Source organism: Vulpes vulpes, chromosome 10 (genome assembly GCF_048418805.1).
Source record: "Vulpes vulpes isolate BD-2025 chromosome 10, VulVul3, whole genome shotgun sequence".
Lineage (NCBI taxonomy): Eukaryota > Metazoa > Chordata > Mammalia > Carnivora > Canidae > Vulpes > Vulpes vulpes.
Genome location: NC_132789.1, coordinates 36,810,666 through 36,832,726, shown reverse-complemented (window position 1 = coordinate 36,832,726; position 22,061 = coordinate 36,810,666). Strand labels below are relative to the sequence as shown.

General features: G+C 40.2%; 1 protein-coding gene across 2 annotated transcripts in view; it reads right to left on the bottom strand.

Moving 5' to 3' along the window:
- The window catches only part of LIPK (lipase family member K), a 58,931-nt gene that overhangs the window by 25,105 nt on the left and 11,765 nt on the right, over nt 1–22,061 (bottom strand). For both annotated transcript variants that reach the window (XM_026014816.2, XM_072723590.1), the window contains exon 3: nt 17,891–18,034. The gene's annotated coding sequence lies outside the window, so the exon portion shown is untranslated. The remainder of the gene's footprint in view (nt 1–17,890; nt 18,035–22,061) is intronic.

Below are 22,061 nucleotides of genomic sequence, written 5' to 3'. Positions count from 1 at the left end.
CCTTTGTGCTACCACTCCAGGTGCTGTGGTTTCTATCTGTGACTCACCAAGGAGAACACTCAACATTAGGTTGGTTATATAAATGCCAAATTTTATTTATTTTTATTTTTTTAAATGCCAAATTTTAATTATGGTTATATCTAGATGGTGAATATGTGGGTGATTATTTTCTCATTTTCCAGGACTTGCCATGCTTCATAATTTTTTTAGATCCAGTATTACTTTATCATAAGAAAGTTACTTTTCAAATAGAAAATTGTCAAATTATGGGAGAGAAAAGATGATTATATTCCCCATTTGGCTTTGAAACCACCTAAGTTTAGGGACACCTGGATGGCTCAGTGGTTGAGCGTCTGCCTTCGGCTCAGGGCGTGATCCCAGGGTCCTGGGATTGAGTCCCACATCAGGTTCCCTGCATGGAGCCTGCTTCTTTGCCTGTGTCTCGCCTCTCTCTCTGTATGTGCCTCATGAATAAATAAAATCTTAAAAAAAGAAAAGAAACCACTTAAGTATAAAAGCAAAGAACAAGAAAATGACCATAAATAACATAAGGTGACTCTTTGCAGGAGACCTCCCATTTACTACCATCTTTACAAAGTGAAGATCTTCAAATTATGTTGGAAAACACACTCTAATAATACATAATATTCTAATACATTCTTTTTTTTTCAATATAAGACAGATGGTAAGTCTCACCCTGTAGGAAATGGATTTTTCAGAAGATGCCTCCAGTATTGTTCTAGAAAATTCCACGAATTTCTCTCTTGGCTTCCTCAGGGTCATAAACTCTGTTGACCATGTGTATTAATATAATTAACACATCATAATTAATATGATCAATGGAGTATATATACTTTATATTAATGTAATATATTTATATATAACTCATATTGATTGATAGAGCTTAATTCTGGTAAATCACATTGATAGAGATAACACCACCAATAGTGATAATTATGATTACTAGTGCAACTATCCATTAGGCACCTATTATGTGCTAAGTTAGCTACCAGACATACATGACCTCATTTTAGTCTCAAAATGATCCCAAAGGATAAGAAATATATCTCCATTTTATTTCAAATGAGACTGGGTCTTAAAGAGTTGAGTCATTTCCCTGGAGTCTGGCTTTTGTTGCCAGACTCTGAAGGAGATGCTCCTGAGAGTTATGTTCTTAATCACTCGGTGCATCGGGAATAGGCTGACAGGGTCCTCTGGCTACTATGTGCCTGATTAGTGTCACATAGAACACAGGCATCATAATTACTATAAAAAAAAACAATGAAGACGCTTAGAAGTCACCCCAGCCAACGTCAATGAGACTCTGTCGGGGTGTGGCCAGGGATCTGCATTTTCAGCCATGATCCCGAGTGATTCATGTGCATTCCAACCTGGGAGAAACAGCTAGACCACCTGGATTCCTTGAGAAAAGAACCTTCTTATTTCTGTCCCTCTGAGAGCTAGCATGGGGGTTCCTATAGATGTCTGTCAAGTAAATAGATGGGTAGGAGACTGAGTGAGTATGTCACTTCATCTTAAAGATGACCCCAAATTGACTCACTCTTTTGCATCGTATCTTTCTTGCCTAGTTTCATGTTGTTAGCAAGCCCTCTTCCTCACCTGTAGACCCGCAGACCCCAACAGTTAAAACTAGACACACGCAGGACACCCCAACTCATACTCTAACTAAAATCTATTGTGCTTGTTCCTTATCACACTTTCTTGGGGTATTGATGAAACGTGCTCTCTGCCTGAGCCCCTGCACATACCCCGTCCCCCAAACCTCTCTTACATAGCTCTAGGTGTTTCTTCTGCTGCGAGGCTGGTTGTTAAAACAGGAGCCTCCACACCCTCCCCACCCCCCCACCGCACCCCCAAGCGGCCGGCACCCAAGATAAACTCTTCTGTCTTTTCTAAACCCGTGTCTCTTGAGTTATCGACTTCTCTTGAGCCGAGTTTATCTGAGTTTGTTTGGCAGCAGTGCTGGAAACCCAGCCTGGAGTATGCTTTCCTCTCCTCCAGCCCCTTGGAGTCCCCGAGAGGCAGCAGCTGCCAGGCCTTGCAGGTTGGTTTTCTGAGTCAGCCATTGTCATAGGTTACTAACAATTTCACCCACTTATTGGTCCTCTCTTACAGCACAGTTTGAAGTGAGTATGTCCTTAATTCAGGATTATCTGATGGGAAGGTGTTAGGGAAATTTTTAAAAGTGGTCTCTTCTCTCAAAGCACTCACGATTCAGATGCTCTGGTTTCGGTGGAGTGGCCGGCATTTGGGCCTCGGAGTTACACTCACTACACGTGAAGTTTCCCCGCCTTAGAGCACATCCAGCTCCCTATGTAATGGGCCCGCTGGAGAGCCTCTGGGCCTGTGCTGGCGCAGAGGGGCTAGAGCGTGTGCCGCCTGCAGGAGGAACTGGAGACTTGTCCCCAGGGATGCTGCAAGAATGGACTAGTCATGGCTCTGTTGTGCGGCCCTGACTCAGAGCCCACTGGGCTGCTTTGTTTCATGCCTCTGTGTGCTAGATCCTGCTTTGGAAGGGTGATGCGCCCAGGCAAGAGAAGCCTCTGTCTTCCATGATTAGTGGTTCTAGCCAAACAGACTTTCCTCAGGCATTTCTCATCGGGGCTGCACTGAGCTGCACATTCCAGGGGTGGCCTTAGCTGCTCTTCCCCATCTGAGCCTCACAATATTCACTGTAATTGTCGGGTGAGGCTGACTCGTTGAGACACTTCTTCTCCATGATACCAAGTGGCCTCTTAATTCTTTGCCCATTTTTTATGACAGCTCCCTGATGAGTGCATCTCACGCTGACATCCTGCTGGTGCACACAAATGCAGAGAAAGATGATAGACTAAGGCAGGACACATGATGAGCTCCAGAGGGCTCTCAGTCTTAATGATGAGATCCCGGGGCCACAAGTCTCCAGACTTATTCAACATAGATTATAAAAAACAAAACAAAACAAAACAAAACAAAACAAAACAAAAAAAACATAGATTATATATATATATATATATATATATATATATTAGGTTTATATATATATAATCTATCTATCTATATATAGATCATGTTTGTTTATCACTCTAAATCAGCATTTCACACTCCGTTCTATGAAACATGACTCCCAGAAGATGCTACTTGTTAGAAGAGCTCACAGGAAAGCATGTGTTAGACTATTCATAAATACATAGTTTACATCATATATAAAACTTATATACGATAGGGGTGTCTGGTGGCTCAGTCAGTTAAACTTCTGCTTTTGGCTCAGGTCATGATCCTGGTGTCCTGGGATTGAGCCCTGCATTGGCTCCCTGCTCAGTGGGGAGCCTGCTTCTCCCTCTGTCCCTCCCCACTAGTGTTCTCTCCCACTTGCTCTGCTTTCTCTCTCTCAAATAAATAAATACTCTTAAAAATTATATATGATAGTATAGGTTTTTAAATTTATATTTATTTATTCATGACTGGCACAGTGAGAGGCAGAGACATAGGCAGAGGGAGAAGCAGGCTCCCTGCAGGGAGCCCGATATAGGACTCGATCCTGGGACCCCGGGGTCACGACCTGAGCTGAAGGCAGACACTCAAACACTAGGCCACCCCGGCGTCCCTATGATAGTATGTTTATCATCCTTGGTTCTTGCCCACTAATCCATTAGATTATACAAATATGCCTCCTTATCTTTCCAAATGTCCCCTAGGGTGAACAATACTGCTATCATCATAAGTACATATATATGTAATGACTTGCTCTGGGAGTCTTAGCTTACAATATTATAACTAAGGGTCAGTGTAGTCTTGCAATCCTGACCAGTTTTACTGTATTCTCATTTGCTCTTAAAATTTTATTGTTTGAATAACATCAAAATACTATGGCCCAAATTTTCTAAGGAACACTCTTGGGAAATATATACACACACATATATATGTACACACACAAATATATATAGATATATATTTTTTCCTGTTCACTGCACCAAAAAAAAAATTGTATAATCAAGGGAAGACTAAAATGACACAAGTAGCTCCAAGTTGGAACCTCATCTTTGAAAAGTTTTCTGCAGACAGATGCTCTCCACAAGGGTGAGACCTGCTACAGACTCACTCAACTTTGGGTGGGAAAAGGTAACATGAGGAATGCAACTACTTGTAAGACTGTCCTTCCTTGCTCAAGAATCTTTCTCTAATGCTTGTTTTCTGTCTTTCTCCCAAGCTAGGCAGCCAGGGAGAAAAGAGAACTTTCAAAAGAATATTGCCTTGCTGCATTTTCTGTTTCAAATTGGGTTTAAATATTTTATATTGAGTGCATGTGAATTATATGTAGGCAACTCTTGCAAGTAATGCATTTCGCACTCATGGACGCATTGGTTATGACATCAAGGATACCAATTTCTAAACAAAAACATAATAGAAATAAATAGAGATGTTTGTTCCACTTTTCTCATTGCTTCATGATACTTGCTGTCAGGCTTATCAAGCAGCCATTTAATCAGGGCTGACGTCAATGGTTGGACAGCATTCTCAGTGAATCCACACCCCAATTCTTAACTACACTGCATATACAGGGTGAGAACTGGCCAGAATATGCCAGTAGGTACAAAGACCCCACCATTAGTGTTCTTTTTCCATTGAGCAGACAGAGATTCATCAGAGCAAGACTTGCAACTGGTCTTTCTGTGTTTCCATAGCTTGCTGAGGAAAATTTTTGCAATTAAGTGAATAAAAATACTACATGTAAAATTAGTAATATGTAATATAATTATGTTAACTTATAATATAGCATAATGATGTATATTAACATATTAGGAGAGATAAAAGCTAACAATCAATACTGCAAGTTTCTACCTTATTAAGTAAAAAAAGAAAAGAAAAGCCCATAGTAAGTAGGAGAAAAGAAGTAATACAGATAAGAGAATATAATAAATAAAATAAAAAAGAGAAAATTAACAAACTCCAAAGTTGGTCCTTTGATGAGATTTATAAAACTGATAAGCACCAGGAAGACTAATCAAGAAAAAAAAGAGTTATATAAGGTATCAGAATCAGAAATTTGAAAATGAATATCATGAACTGTATCACAAATAATAAAATTGTAATAAGGGAATATGGGGAGAACAACATGCCAATTAGTTTAACAAATTACATTAACTGGACAAATTTTTTGAAAAACACAACTTCAACAATTTCTATTTCAGGAAAAAATAGAACATTTGATGAGTGCTATTCTATTAAAGAGATTGAACTCGTTTTAGAAGCCTTTACACACATACAAACAAAAATCCCACTTTTGAGTATCTTGACTACTAAATATTAGTCTTATCTGTTAAAATTTTTTTTTAAGTTGAGCCATGTTCTACTTTGATCCTTAAAAAGACATGAAAAGGGCCGCCTGGGTGGCTCAGTGGGTTAAGCTTCTGACTCTTGATTTTGGCTCAGGTCATTATCTCAAGGTCATGAGATCAAGCTCTGTATTGGGCTCTATGCTGGGCATGGAGTCTGCTAGGGTTCTCTCCTTCTGTCCCTCTCTCAGCTTACACTCTCTCGCTCAAAAAAAAAAAAAAAAAAAAAAAAAATAAATAAATAAATCTTTTAAAAAATATAATTTCTTAAAAAAAAAAGACATGAATAATAAAAGGAAACCTCAATGGTTTCCTTACGGAGTATCCCATATAACATTTAAGGAAGAAATTATTATAATTAAGCAAAAAAAAAAAAAAAAATGAATGAAAGAAAGGGAAGAAACTCTTCCCAACTAATTTTGTGAGGCTCAAATAAATTTACATTATACTCTAAAGTGACCTAAAGAGCGAAAACATATTTGCAAAAGAAACAAAGTTGGATAACAAGTACTACTTGATTTTAAGATTTCCAAGCTATAGTAATCAACACTGACTGTGTGGTAGTGTCACATGATAAATATCTAGTACAAAGGGATACAACAACTGGTGCACAAATATACACATACCCAGAATCAACTGAATTTGCACAAAGCTTATAATTCAGTAACAAAGAATCATATTTGCAAGAATGGTCCTAGAACTGTGCATAAAAGAAAAATAAGTCAAGCTCAACCTTTAACTCACACCATTTACAAAAGCTAAAAGTAAATTATTGGCCTAAACATAAGAGTGAAAACAGTAAAGTTTAAACAAAAACACAGAAAATCTTTGTGACGTCAGGGTAGGCAAATATATCTTAGGACACAAAAATACATGAAAGACAAAAATGATAAATTGTATCTCACTCAAATTAAAAAGACAACACAAAGAAATTTAAATATCAAGCCATTGATCTTAAGAAAATATCTGTAAAACAGAAATCTGACAAAGAAATTTTATCTGGAATGTATAAAAATAGCTTGCAATTCAGTAAGAAGCCAAATAGCCAATAATAAAATGGAGAAAAGTTTTGAACAAGAGAAGGCATGTGAATGACTAATAAGTACATGAAGGGGTGCCCCGTGCGTTTCATCGTCAAGAAATACAAATTGAGATTACAGTGAGATAGCGCTTCCCACCCACTAGAACAGCTGGGATTTATTTATTTATTTATTTTTTAATAAATTAATTTTTTATTGGTGTTCAATTTACCAACATACAGAATAACACCCAGTGCTCATCCCATCAAGTGTCCCCCTCAGTGCCCGTCACCCATTCGCCCCCACCCCCCGACCTCCTCCCCTTCCACCACCCCTAGTTCATTTCCCAGAGTTAGGAGTCTTTATGTTCTCTCTCCCTTTCTGATATTTCCCACACACTTCTTCTCCCTTCCCTTATATTCCCTTTCACTATTATTTATATTCCCCAAATGAATGAGAACATACACTGTTTGTCCTTCTCCGATTGACTTACTTCACTCAGCATAATACACTCCAGTTCCATCCATGTTGAAGCAAATGGTGGGTATTTGTCGTTTCTAATGGCTGAGTAATATTCCATTGTATACATAAACCACATCTTCTTTATCCATCATCTTTCGATGGACACCGAGGCTCCTTCCACAGTTTGGCTATTGTGGACATTGCTGCTAGAAACAATTGAGTGCAGGTGTCCTGGCGTTTCATTGCATCTGAATCTTTGGGGTAAATCCCCAACAGTGCAATTGCTGGGTCGTAGGGCAGGTCTATTTTTTTAACTCTTTGAGGAACCTCCACAGTTTTCCAGAGTGGCTGCCCCAGTTCCCATTCCCACCAACAGTGTAAGAGGGTTCCCTTCTCTCCACATCCTCTCCAACATTTGTGGTTTCCTGCCTTGTTAATTTTCCCCATTCTCACTGGTGTGAGGTGGTATCTCATTGTGGTTTTGATTTGTATTTCCCTGATGGCAAGTGATGTGGAGCATTTTCTCATGTGCATGTTGGCCATGTCCATGTCTTCCTCTGTGAGATTTCTCTTCATGTCTTTTGCCCATTTCATGATTGGATTGTTTGTTTCTTTGCTGTTGAGTTTAATAAGTGCTTTATAGATCTTGGAAACTAGCCCTTTATCTGATACGTCTTTTGCAAATATCTTCTCCCATTCTGTAGGTTGTCTTTTAGTTTTGTTGACTGTATCCTTTGCTGTGCAAAAGCTTCTTATCTTGATGAAGTCCCAATAGTTCATTTTTGTTTTTGTTTCTTTTGCCTTTGTAGATGTATCTTGCAAGAAGTTACTGTGGCCGAGTTCAAAAAGGGTGTTGCCTGTGTTCTCTTCTATGATTTTGATGGACTCTTGTCTCACATTTAGATCTCTCATCCATTGTGAGTTTATCTTTGTGTATGGTGAAAGAGAATGGTCCAGTTTCATTCTTCTGCATGTGGATGTCCAATTTTCCCAGCACCATTTATTGAAGAGACTGTCTTTCTTCCAATGGATAGTCTTTCCTCCTTTATCGAATATTAGTTGACCATAAAGTTCAGGGTCCACTTCTGGGTTCTCTATTCTGTTCCATTGATCTATGTGTCTGTTTTTGTGCCAGTCCCACACTGTCTTGATGACCACAGCTTTGAAAGTTGTACTTTCAATGCCTGAAATCTGGCATTGTGATGCCCCCAGCTATGGTTTTATTTTTTAAAATTCCCCTGGCTATTCGGGGTCTTTTCTGATTCCACACAAATCTTAAAATAATTTGTTCTAACTCTCTGAAGAAAGTCCATTGTATTTTTATAGGGATTGCATTAAACGTGTAAATTGCCCTGGGTAACATTGACATTTTCACAATATTAATTCTGCCAATCCATGAGCATGGAAGATTTTTCCATCTCTTTGTGTCTTCCTCAATTTATTTCAGAAGTGTTCTATAGTTTTTAGGGTATAGATCCTTCACCTCTTTGGTTAGGTTTATTCCTAGGTATCTTATGCTTTTGGGTGCAATTGTAAATGGGATTGACTCCTTAATTTCTCTTTCTTCAGTCTCATTGTTAGTGTATAGAAATGCCACTGACTTCTGGGCATTGATTTTGTATCCTGCCACGCTACCAAATTGCTGTATGAGTTCTAGCAATCTTGGGGTGGAGGCTTTTGGGTTTTCTATGTAGAGTATCATGTCATCGGCAAAGAGGGAGAGTTTGACTTCTTCTTTGCCAATTTGAATGCCTTTTATTTCTTTTTGTTGTCTGATTGCTGAGGCGAGGACTTCCAGAACTATGTTGAACAGCAGTGGTGAGAGTGGACATCCCTGTCTTGTTCCTAATCTTAGGGGAAAGGCTCCCAGTGCTTCCCCGCTGAGAAAGACATTGGCTGTGGGGTTTTCAAAGATGGCTTTTAAGATGTCGAGGAATGTTCCCTCTATCCCGATGCGCTGAAGAGTTTTGATCAGGAATGGATGCTGTATTTTGTCAAATGCTTTCTCTGCATCTAATGAGAGTATCATATGGTTCTTGGTTTTTCTCTTGCTGATATGATGAATCACATTGATTGTTTTAGGAGTGTTGAACCAGCCTTGTGTCCCGGGGATAAATCCTACTTGGTCGTGGAGAATAATTTTTTTAATGTACTGTTGGATCCTATTGGCTAGTATCTTGTTGAGAATTTTTGCATCCATGTTCATCAGGGATATTGGTCTGTAATTCTCCTTTTTGGTGGGGTCTTTGTCTGGTTTCAGAATTAAGGTGATGCTGGTCTTATAGAACGAATTTGGAAGTACTCCATCTCTTTCTATCTTTCCAAACAGCTTTAGTAGAATAGGTATGATTTCTTCTTTAAACGTTTGATAGAATTCCCCTGGGAAGCCATCTGGCCCTGGACTCTTGTGTCTTGGGAGGTGACTGCTTCAATTTCCTCCCTGGCTATTGGCCTGTTCAGGTTTTCTATTTCTTCCTGCTCCAGTTTTGGTAGTTTGTGGCTTTCCAGGAATGCGTCCATTTCTTCTAGATTTCCTAATTTATTGGCGTACAGCTGTTCATAATATGTTTTTAAAATCGTTTGTATTTCCTTGGTGTTGGTAGTGATCTCTCCTTTCTCATTCATGATTTTATTAATTTGAGTCTTCTCTCTCTTATTTTTAATAAGGCTGGCTAATGGTTTATCTATCTTATTAATTCTTTCAAAGAACCAACTCCTGGTTCTGTTGATCTGTTCCACAGTTCTTCTGGTCTCGATTTCGTTGAGTTCTGCTCGAATTTTAATTAACTCTCTTCTTCTACTGGGCATGGGGTCCATTTGCTGCTTTTTCTCTAGCTCCTTTATGTGTAAGGTGAACTTTTGTATTTGAGTTTTTCCAGTTTTTGAATGGATGCTTGTATGGCGATGTATTTCCCCCTTAGGACTGCTTTTGTTGCATCCCAAAGATTTTGAACAGTTGTATCTTCATTCTCATTAGTTTACATGAATCTTTTTAATTCTTCCTTAATTTCCTGGTTGACCCTTTCATCTTTTAGCAGGATGGTCCTTAACTTCCACGTGTTTGTGGTCCTCCCAAACTTCTGGTTGTGATTTAGTTCTAATTTCAAGGCATTATGGTCTGAGAATATGTAGGGGATGATCCCGATCTTTTGGTATTGGTTCAGACCCGATTTGTGACCCAGTATGTGGTCTATTCTGGAGAAAGTTCCATGTGCCTTTGAGAAGAATGTGTATTCAGTTGAGTTTGGATGTAAAGTTCTGTAGATATCTGTGAAATCCATCTGGTCCAGTGTATCATTTAAAGCTCTCATTTCTTTGGAGATGTTGTGCTTAGAAGACCTATCGAGGATAGAAAGAGCTAGATTGAAGTCACCAAGTATAAGTGTATTATTATCTAAGTATTTCTTCAGTTTGGTTATTAATTGGTTTAAATATTTGGCAGCTCTCACCTTCGGGGCATATATATTGAGGATTGTTAAGTCCTCTTGTTGGATAGATCCTTTAAGTATGAGATAGTGTCCCTCTTCGTCTCTCACTATAGTCTTTGGGGTAAATTTTAGTTTATCTGATATAAGGATGGCTACCCCTGCTTTCTTTTGAGGACCATTTGAATGGTAAATGCTTCTCCAACCTTTTATTTTCAGGCTGTAGGTGTCCTTCTGTCTAAAATGAGTCTCTTGTAGACAGCAAATAGATGGGTCCTGCTTTTTTCTCCAGTCTGAAACCCTGCGCCTTTTGTTGGGGTCATTAAGCCCGTTCACGTTCAGAGTTACTATTGACAGATATGAGCTTAGTGTCATCATCATATCTATTCAGTCCTTGTTTTTGTGGATTGTTCCACTGAACTTCTTCTTAAAGGGGAATTTTAAGAGTCCCCCTTAAAATTTCTGGCAGAGCTGGTTTGGAGGTTACATATTCTTTCAGTTCCTGCCTGTCTTGGAAGCTCTTTGTCTCTTCTTCCATTTTGAATGAGAGTCTTGCTGATAAAGTATTCTTGGTTGATGTTCTTCTCATTTAGGACCCTGAATATATCCTGCCAGCCCTTTCTGGCCTGCCAGGTCTCTGTGGAGAGGTCTGCTGTTACCCTAATACTCCTCCCCATAAAAGTCAGGGATTTCTTGTCTCTTGCTGCTTTAAGGATCTTCTCTTTATTTTTGGAATTTGCAAGCTTCACTATTAGATGTCGAGGTGTTGAACGGTTTTTATTGATTTTAGGGTGGGGGATCTCTCTATTTCCTGGATCTGAATGCCTGTTTCCCTTCCCAGATTAGGAAAGTTTTCAGCTATGATTTGTTCAAATACATATTCTGGCCCTCTGTCCCTTTCAGCGCCCTCGGGAACCCCAATTAATGTAGGTTTTTCTTCCTCAGGCTGTCGTTTATTTCCCTTAATCTAACCTCAGGGTCTTTTAATTGTCTCTTTTTTCCTCAGTTTCCGTCTTTGCCATCAACTTGTCTTCTATGTCAGTCACTCGTTCTTCCACCTTGTTAACCCTCGTCGTTAGGACTTCTAGTTTGGATTGCATCTCATTCAATTGATTTTTAATTTCTGCCCGATTGGATCTAAATTCTGCAGTCATGAAGTCTCTTGAGTCCTTTATGCTTTTTTCTAGAGCCACCAGTAGCTGTATAATAGTGCTTCTGAACTGGCTTTCTGACATTGAATTGCAATCCAGATTTTGTAACTCTGTGGGAGAGAGGACTGTTTCTAATTCTTTCTTTTGAGGTGAGGTTTTCCTTCTAGTCATTTTGCTCAGTGCAGGGTGGCCAAAAACAAGTCGTATTGGGAAAAGGAGAAAAAGAGAGAGAGAGAAGGAAAGAAAAGAAAAAGGAAAAAGGGAGAAAAAAAGGAAAAAAGAGAAGGAAAAGAGAAAGAAAAAGAAATAAAGGTGAAAAAAAGGTGTGGGGGAAGCAATCAGAAATCAAAAAGGAAAACAAAACAAAACAAAACAAAAAGAAAACCCACGGGGGAGTATCTTCCGATTCTCTGTACTTTAAGTCCCTTGACTTCCCCTGGAACTGGTCCGTCTCGCTGGTCTTCTGGGGGAGGGGCCTGCTGTGCTGATTCTCAGGTGTTAGCACTTGGGGGAGCTGCTCTGCCCCTGCCTGGTGCAGGGCTCAGTGGGGGTTGTTCACCCCGTGAGGCCCTGGGAGGAAGCCACAGTGGCGGGGGCAGCTCTGGGACCCTGGAGTCAGCTCCCGCAGTAGCTCCGGGGCTCTCAGTCTGCAGGGCCTGGGGGCTCCCGGGCGGGGCCGCTGATCTGCTCAGCTGGGGCAGGAGCGTCCTCGCTGTCCTGGGCCCTCCCGGCCTCTGCCTGTCCCGGGGGAGGCCGGATCCTGGGCTGTGTCCCGGTGCCCTGTGCTCCGGGGCCTGCGCTGGTGGATTCGCTCCCGCCCGCAGCCCCCTCCGCGGAGCCGCCCCCGAGCCCCTCCGAGCTGCTCCAGGTCCTGCCGAGCGCTGCAGCCCTTAGGGAGCTCGGTGCACTCTCCCGTGCCGCAGGTGCCTGTTAGTGTCCCAGGGAGCCCGAGGGCATCCCCGCCCTCCTGGGGTCCTGCTCCAATTCCCTGCGAGCCCCTTTCCGCCCGGGAAGGTTGGTGCAGCTCCTGCTCCTCCGGGACGGGGCTCTCCTGTCCTGGGGACACTCGCCCCGGCCTCAGCCCGGCTCCTCGCGGGGCCCCTCCCCCTTGGAGGCCTTTTGTGTCTTTATTTCTTTTTCCCCGTCTTCCTACCTTGATAGAAGCGCGAACTCTTCTCACTGTAGCATTCCAGCGGGTCTCTCTTTAAATCTCAGGCCGAATTCATAGATTTTCTGGATGATTTGAAGGTTATCTAGGTAATTTGGTGGGGACAGGTGACTCGGGGACCCTACTCTTCTGCCCTCTTGCCCCTCCTCTAACAGCTGGGATTTAAAAGGCCGATGGTTGGCAAGGACTTTGAGCAACTGAAACTCCTGTGCCTGGAATCCAGGCACCTGGGTGACGAATATTTAATATCAACACCCATCTTCTGGCGGGCGCCTGGGTGGCTCAGGCGGTGAAGCATCTGCCTTTTGCTCAGGTCATGATCTTAGGGTCCTGGGGTCGAGCCCTGCTCAGTGCGGAGTCTAATTCTCACTCCTTCTCTCCCCGTCCCCTATGCTTATGTATGAGCCCCCCCCCCCCCACCGCCTTTCTCTTTCTCTCTCAAATAAATAAATAAAACCTTAAAAAAAAAAAAAAAAAAGACTGGTCTTACGACAGTTACATGGTTTTATTTGTCAGGGCTCGTGCCTTGCACTTTTACGACACGGAATCACACAATATACAAGCCACACCTCAATGAAATGTTGAGAACAAAAAGAAGCAGCAACCACAGTGGCCAATATCCTGGCCCTGTTGGTGTCCTCCACTCGCTTTCTCAAACCTCAGAATCTCAAATACTGGGGTCTTCAACCCTGTCTCCCAGAGAGTCTGATTCTAAGGTAAAGCAGAGTCTCAAGAGCTGCATTTTTCTTCTTTACTTATTTTTTTAAGAACTGCATTTTCAATTAGTGCCCCCAGGTGGTTCTCCGTGTAGGTGGCTCCAAATTCACACTTGGAGACACACGTCACTAGACAGATTTAGTCCCTATTTCTCTGTGTCCTTGTTCCCCACGCCTGTGATGTCCCTACTTTCATCTCTCCGGACTCTCCCTCTTGCCTGGTTCAACTCTTTTGAGTCATTCTCTGACTGCTCTTTGCTCTGAAATCTTCTTCTAACAAATTTGAAGATGACATCATTTCCCAATGGCTCAATTTCTGTTGTCTCTTAAATTACACAGCAAGCTGCCTGTCGTAGCCTTCCTTCATAAACATTCCAAAGATGAATAGTACACAGTTCAGTAGTAATTGAAAAAGCTTGAATTGTCAGCCTTTTCAAAGGAGATCTGAATTACAACGCCTGTAGAAATAACCCAACACTCCTCCGGAGCATCAGCTCAATTTGCTCTTTTGTTTTGCTTCTTGGCTGACATTTCACTTAACTGTTCAACAAGAAAATATCTTGGCACTCTGCTTTGTGTTTCACCTCTCAGTCCTCATTTTAAGGGAAGATTTCCAGGCTTCGTTTTTGAAAGAGAACTGATGATATTTGGCATATATTAGATGCCTGATAATATTGTTAGATTCTAACTCAACTGACGGGTCACAGAGCCAAGCTCATGCCATCTGCATGTGCTCTTATATCATTCAAACTGATTTCTCTTTCAGATATAACCTTTATAGAGAAATCATAAAACCCTGAGATCATGACCCAAGCCAAAATCAAGAGTTGGTCATTCTGAGCCCCCCAGGTGTCCCACTCTCATTTTTAGTATGCTTCCTGTGTAATAATAATTTTTGAAAATAACTTTGGACCAGGAACTTTTCAAAGCAGTTTATATGAGTTAACTTATTTAGTCCAGAAAACAACTTTATTAGTGGGTCCTACAGTCCATCACTACCCTGTGCTGGAGCATTCCTTGGATCAGTTCATTTCACGACTATTGGCAAGACCACATTTCATAGAATTTTCAGTCATTTAATATAAAAAGGTACAAGCGAAAAATTGACTTCAAAAGAAGTTGGTCACCTTGTCACTTCCTCATCCTGGCCCTGTGGTAAAAAATGGGATAAAATTCGTTGTTCAAGAGAAGGAGAAATTATTGATCATTGATGTGCACCACTCCAAAGGGTCTGCTTTTTTCCTCTCTGTCTCTTCCTCCTTCCCTCCTGCCTTCCCTCTCATTTTCCTCCTCCTTTTTCCTTCTCCCTACATCATTCTCGTTCTCTCTTCCACCCTCCTTCCCGCTATAGCAGGAAGAATCACACCAGCAGTTAGCTTTTAAAGGGCTCTTAGGGGCACCTGGGTAGCTCAGTTGGTAAGTGTCTGACACTTCATTCTGGCTCAGGTCATGATCTCAAGGCTGTGAATGGAGCCCTGCATTGGGCTTAGCAGGAAGTCTACTTGAGGATTCTCTTTCTCTCTCTCTCTCTCTCTCTCTCTCTCTCTCTCCTCTCTCTAAGATTAAACAAACAAACAAACAAACAAACAAATAAATCTTAAAAAAATAAAGGGCTTTTAAAGAGGACTTTTCTGAGGCAAATAAACAGAAGTGGAAACTGCACAGGTAAATCAGATTTAGATCCCTGCCAAGGCTGTAATTAGGCTGAACAGGTGCTGTGGTTAATGGGAAGATGAAAACAAACTTTAGCTCAAATGACTCACAGTGTGGGGTCTGGAATAATAAAAATACACTGTCTGGCATAATCAAGGATTATTCTGAGCAAGCTGTGATGTATTTACAGCAAGTACTTTATCTGTTCACTATTTACAGGAATTCAGGCCATTAATACGTGGCACCTGGTAGGTCCACGATATGGATTTGCTAAATAACATGAGATTGGTAAAGAGGTAAATGCAAATCACTTGCTTTTTTAATTGTTGTTATTGCTGGTTTTAACTCTTTTAGTTGAAAATATTACTAAAATGTATATTTCTCATCTATTTAAAAAGTGACAAAAGAAAATTATTTTAACTGAAAGAGGCTCAGCTGGAGTACTTTCCTTCCTGATAAATTGTTCTTAACCTTCTGGGTGGCTCCTCAGTAGCCAAGATTATTAGAAGAATATGGAAATTAATCAAATTAGAAAATAAAAGATCAGTTTCAAAACTGGAAAATATATTTGACAAAACTCAACTCCTCTTCCTAACCAAAAGTAGAAATAGAAATTTCTCAATTAGCTGAAAGACTCTTATGAAAAATTCTCCAGGGACGCCTGAGTGGCTCAGCAGTTGAGCGCCTGCCTTTGGCTCAGGGCGTGATCCCGGATTCTTGGGTTCGAGTCCCACATCGGGCTCCCTGCATGGAGCCTGCTTCTGCCTCTGCCTGTGTCTCTGCCTCTCTCTCTGTGTCTCTCATGAATAAATAAATAAAAATCTTTTTTAAAAAAGGAAAAATTTCCAGCTGTGATTATTATAATCAACAGTAAAATACTCAATACTTTCACTTTAAGAATGGGACAAAAGACAGGATATCTGCTCGTATCACTTCTCTTCAACATGATGCAGCAGGTGATATTAAATAAAATAGAGTAAAAAATGAAAATGAAAAACAAAACAGAAAAGCATAAAGATGGGAAAGTAGGAGTGAAACTATGTCTGCAGATGACATAATAATGTATTTAGAAAATGCTAACTAATGTGAACAAAAATTACTAGATCTAATGAGTAAATGCAGAAAAGCATCAGCACACAAGGTCAATATAAAAAATATGCTAACAAAAATATGCTTAGAGAACAAAAATTTTTAAATATGAATTAAATGGCATAAAAACAAAACTAATAAGTAACAATTTGAACAAAAGGCAAGATCTTCACACTAAAAATTGCAAAGCTTTGAGAAACCTAAATAAATGGAGAGAAATCACCTACTTTATATATAAAAGACTCCATATTGCTAAGCAGTAGTTCCCAAATTGAATTATATATGGATTAAGTTCCAGGGACAATTCCTGCAGACTTCTTAATAAAAAATTACAATCTGCTTTCTTAAAAATAAAGTTTTTTTAAAATTTATTCCTGAGAGACACAGAGAGAGGCAGAGACCCAGGCAGAGGGAGAAGTGGGCTTCCTGTGGGGAGCCCAATGGGGGACTCAATCCCAGGACCCTGGGATCATGCCCTGAACCAAAGGCAGGCACTCAACAACTGAGCCCCCCCAGGCATCCCTGACAAGATGCTTTTAAAATTTATATAGAAATATAAAGACCATATGGTAGCTCAAGCTAGTTTTAGAAAGAATAACGAAATTGGAGGACCTATATTGTAAAATTTCAAGAATTTGCTATGTAACCACTGTAATCAAGGCAATGTGGTACTGGCAAAAGGATTTAGAAAGATCCATTAAAAGATTAGAGTACAGGAACAGACTAAATTACATGTGATCTAACAAATTTTGACATATGCTCTAGTGCAGTTCAATGAGAAAAGAAAAATCTTTTCAATAATTATTTTACCAGAATAACTGAATATCAATTTTGGCGAAAAAATACCCAACTTTGCTACATTTCTCTAACCAGGCATAAAAATATACTTGAGATGCATTACAAATCTAAAAGTAAAAATTAAACTATAAAGCCCTTAGAAGAGGACAGAAGAAAATATCTTTATGAATTTGAAATAGACTACTAGCTATAAAAGGAAAAACATTATGAACAAGGCTTTATTAAAATAAGCTTCTGGCCATCAACAACACCATTAAGAAAATAAAAAGGCAAATCACAGACAATAGGAAAACACTTTCATCAATATCTGGTAAAGCACTTATGTCTAGGATTTTTCAAGATATAAGTAGTAACAAGAAATAGAATTAAATTTAAAATTAGCAAAATACTTGGACAGTCACTTCACAAAAGGATATGTGAAGGACTGATAAACACACGGAAAGATGTCCAATAGTGTTAGTCATTAGAAAAGTGCAAGCGACTACTTCACACCCACTAGATTGGCTGATGTTAGACCGTGGGGCGCCTGAGTGGTTCAGTCGGTTAAGCATCCAGCTCTTGGTTTTGGCTCAGGTCATGATCTCAGAGTCCTGGGATCAGGCTCCACACTGGGCTCTACCCTAGGTGTGGAGTCTGCTTGAAATTCTCTCTCTCCCTCTCCTTCTGCCCTTCTCCCTCTTCAAATAAATAAATAAAACTTTGTAAATAAACAAACAAGCCAATAATAGTAAATATTGGAGAGAAGGAGGAACAACTGGCTTTCTCATACTTTGCTGATGGGAGTTTATAATATTACAACTGTCAGAAACTGGCAATTTTTAAAAACCCCATTTTTTAGCTATTTTGCTCAAAATAAAAGAAAATACAAGTCTATATAAAGACTTGTTTGCAAACTTGTTCCTTGAACCTCTATTCATGATAGTACATTATTGAAAATAACCTCGAAGTCCATCAATAATAGAAGGGATACACAGTTGTGTCATATATAATGGAACCCATTGACATGCACGGCATAGATCAATCTTGCAGACATTTTGCTGAGTGAAAGAAGCCAAACACAAAAGAATACTTACTTAGTAATTCTTTTTCTATGAAGATCAAGGACAGGTAAAATTAGCAGCTCCTGGCTGGCTCAGTTGGCAGAGCATGCAACTCTTGATCTCAGGGTTGTGAGTTCAAGCCCCACGTTGGGTGTAGAGATGACGTAAAAACAAAATCTTAGGGGGGAAAAGAACAGATAAAATAAATGTATTGTGGTAGCATTGACTGGAAAAGTACAAGAGCTTCTGGGTGATAGCAGTACTTTCGGCCTTGACCGGGATTGATTGTCGAGACTCACTGAATTGCACCCTTAAGATTTGTGCATTTTTATTGTATATAATTACAACATGATTAAAAAGAAACTGGAAACTATGTTGCAAAGCAGGTGTTCTCAATGATTACTAGTTCTGGCATAAATTAGTGCAATTCAGTTGGTAAACAGCATTGCTACATTTACCAGGACTTCTTACGACCATTCATATCTTATGTCTCAGAGGTTCCACTTAATAAATGGATACCAAGAGAGTATGTTTTTCACTTGGAAGGTGGGAGGGGAGTGGGGGATCTTTCTGTACAAAGTTGCTTTCATGCTTGTTATTTAAAATAAATAAAACTTAAAAACAGGTTCAATTGTAAAGCGGTGTTTAATACAATGTATGTTAATTAAATATATTAGATGCTTAATTAAATATCGTAGAGAAAGCCATTAAAATGTTCATGAAAACACTCTTAGGGTATTACATCAAGTGGGGAAAAAATGTCAGGAGGAAGAATTGTGATACCAATGGTCTTAAATCCAGGGTATGCAACGACTTTCCAAGAAATACACAGGCATATAAATCGCTTTTTAAAAAATCAGATTATAGATATTTGTCTCTTATTTATATTCTTTCCTAAAACTAATACAACCTAAGAATTTCTGACTTCAAGCTGGTTCTCCTTTTTCAACTCTTCAAAGGGAAGGTCGACCTCTCCCATCTCCTGAATCTTTGCATGGTGAATAGCACAGAGGAACACCCGACAACATTGGGATTGGGATTGGGGTAGCAGTCCTTTCCCAAGAGTGAGTCACCTCTGCAAATGTGTTGGGTTTTAATTCTTTGCTTTCAAAAGATTGGAAAAGAATCTCCTTGAGTTGTTTGGAGGTAGAGCACTAAAAATAAGTTTTGTGGATGCATCGCTATGTAATTTGTAGCACTGAACTTCAGAAATAATTCAAAGAACTGAACAGCATGAAACAAACATGGTTTTTCAGCACTTACATCTGTTTAATAAATGGAAAACAACTGAAGCTGAATTTTGTTTTATCTGTCAATAAATAATAACAACTGGGTGTATGAATTAAAAAGAGAAGTTCCATTCCTTTCATTAAGAGATTCACTGCTAATAAAATTTGGTTTTAATGCCTCATAATCATTCATTAAGCCTTTAATATATTTATGATCCTTTGACCAATTATATACTACTAAAAATTACAATGGCAAGTCACTAAAAAATTAATAGAAAATGCAACTTTATGACTATAACTTGAAAATGACTTAAATTTCAATGCACATCTACTGTTTTAGTTGCAGAGAAGAAGGGTTAATTGATCAATAAAAGACTCTTTAAGCATACAAATACATTAGGAGATATATATATATATATATATATATATATATATATATATGGAAATACATAAAACACCTGTAGAAAAATAAGTGCAATGGGAATATGAATTCAAGGAATAAACAAACAATATAATTTTTTAATACATTGCATAAGAGATTTTTTTTTCAGTGGATGATATTAGGTTTCAAATCAAATCACTATTCTATTGGACATTTTTTAAAATTGTGTAATAATTTTGGGATCCCTGGGTGGCGCTGCGGTTTGGCGCCTGCCTTTGGCCCAGGGCGCGATCCTGGAGACCCGGGATCGAATCCCACATCAGGCTCCCGGTGCATGGAGCCTGCTTCTTCCTCTGCCTGTGTCTCTGCCTCTCTCTCTCTCTCTCTGTGACTATCATAAATAAATTAAAAAAAAAAATTAAAAAAAATAAAATAAAATTGTGTAATAATTTTAATTTAAGCTATCAATTTTTACAATATGTCTTAAGGTGCATCCTTACAACTATTCAAAATTATAAAAATTTTGTATGTCAGCCTAAAAATGTGTGCAGAGTTATGGAGTTTTGCACAATTTGTCTGGGGGGATAGAGGCAGAAACTATTTTTAAGCAACTTACAGACACATTTAAAAATATATATATTTAAAATACCTCAAGGAAATAAACTAAAAAAGTATTATCTTCCAAAGACTGGGAGGTTTACTCCAAAATGATAATGATTATATTTGGATTCTAGGGATAAAAACTTCTCTTTTTGCTTTTATTGGTTATACATTTTCTCCAATAACTTTATTAGGTTGAATTACTCTTATAATAAGAATATACTTAAGACATTTAGAAATAATTAGGTATAAATTTAAACCTGATGACCTCTGAGTAAATGCCCTAATGATGTGGAAACAAAGACAGAAGAGAAGTTATTAAACTTCCTCACCACTTAGAGCCCATTGACAAGTGCTTGAAACAGGCAGAGGGACCTTCCTCTAGGGACTCAACTGCCTGGATGTTGATACTTTACTAAGCGCAGGAGGCAATCTCAGCCCGACCCCCAGGAGCCTGTAGGTCTACTTTAATATACAAAAATTCCTTTGGAGGGACGCCCGGGTGGCTCAGTGGTTGAGCGGCTGCCTTTGGCCCAGGGCGTGACCCTGGGGTCCTGGGATCGAGTCCTGTGTCCGGCTCCCTGCATGGAGCCTGCTTCTCCCTCTGCCTGTGTCTCTGCGTGTCTCTGCGTCTCTCAGGAATAAATAAATAAATAAATAAATAAATAAATAAATAAATAAATACATACATACATACATACATACATAAATAATCCTTTGGAAACTTCCCTTATCTCTATCCCCCAAGATATATGTTGGCAATCCTCTCCCAAGTGTATGACCCACCAATATAGATCCAAAGGGTCTCACTGAGTGAGGGGCAGGCAGGGCGGGATAGGGAGAGACAGGTAGGGGGCTACATGGCCAGGCTCACAGAAATACTGAGGCATAACAAAACCAGATCACCCTGCCCTGGGCATTGGTGGGGGGCCGGGGGGTACCCCTTTATGGCACTCACATTGTGACCAGGCCCCAAAGAAGAAGGAAGCCATTAAAGACGTTCTCGCCAGTCCTCGCTCAAACCAACACATCACAAGACTGATAAGGCCACAGGCTCCCTGGTCAGTTCTCAGTCAAAGACTGTGGGTGGGGACCCACGTGGGCCACCCTGTCGGGACCCCGCTGCCTCCTGACGGCTCTCTCTGTGCCCTTGCTTAAGAAAACCCAACCACTTTGCTCGCTCTCCGTTGTCACAGAGATTCATTCTTCGACTCTGACTCCGTGAGACAAGAACCTCGCTGTCCTGCTTCCCTGGAAGTCTTCTTCTGGGGCAAAGTTCACAAGGTTTAGTATTTCTAGTTTGTAGTAACTGTATCCGCAGACCCTTACCCCCCGCCCCCCTTCTAGTTTACTACAGGAGTCTGGGCAGTGATGTCAATGGAAGGAAGACATTCTGGTGTTCACCATGTTTCCCCTTTCTATCTGACATAATCCCTCCCAAACCAGTTGGGGTGTTCACGAAAATTTAAATTGTCTCGTCGTCCTTCCCTCTGCATCCTTCATGAAGCCCTGACATTCTTATCTCTTCCTGAAGAGGTGTGACTCACAAGGTGACACACCCTGGGTAGCCAGGTGAGTCAGAATCTGGATCTAATGCGGTTCTCTGTTTTCTGAATTCCTCCTCCCACAGGGTGAAAGAAGGAATCCGGAAGAGTGAGGACACTGTCATCAACAAGTGAATGGGAGGAAATCATTACACCACGGGACACCCAGGCCCACAAATCCGGGATTCTTTGCGTCAAGGGCAGAAGGACTCTAGCAGCTTTGACAGGACCTGCATGGGGTGGGGGAGGGGGAGCTGAGAGGCCAAGAGTGGACGCCAAGCCCAGGGGAACCCCCACAAAAAAGATTTGCAGGCTGCAAGGGGAATGCAATGGTCAAGGGAGAAGAGGAAAAGCAGCCAACACTAGAGGGCATCGTATTTTCACGGCTCTTCTACGACGTTGAGGACCAGGCCCTTGAACTCTGGAAGGTTGTTGCTTCAAAATTTAAA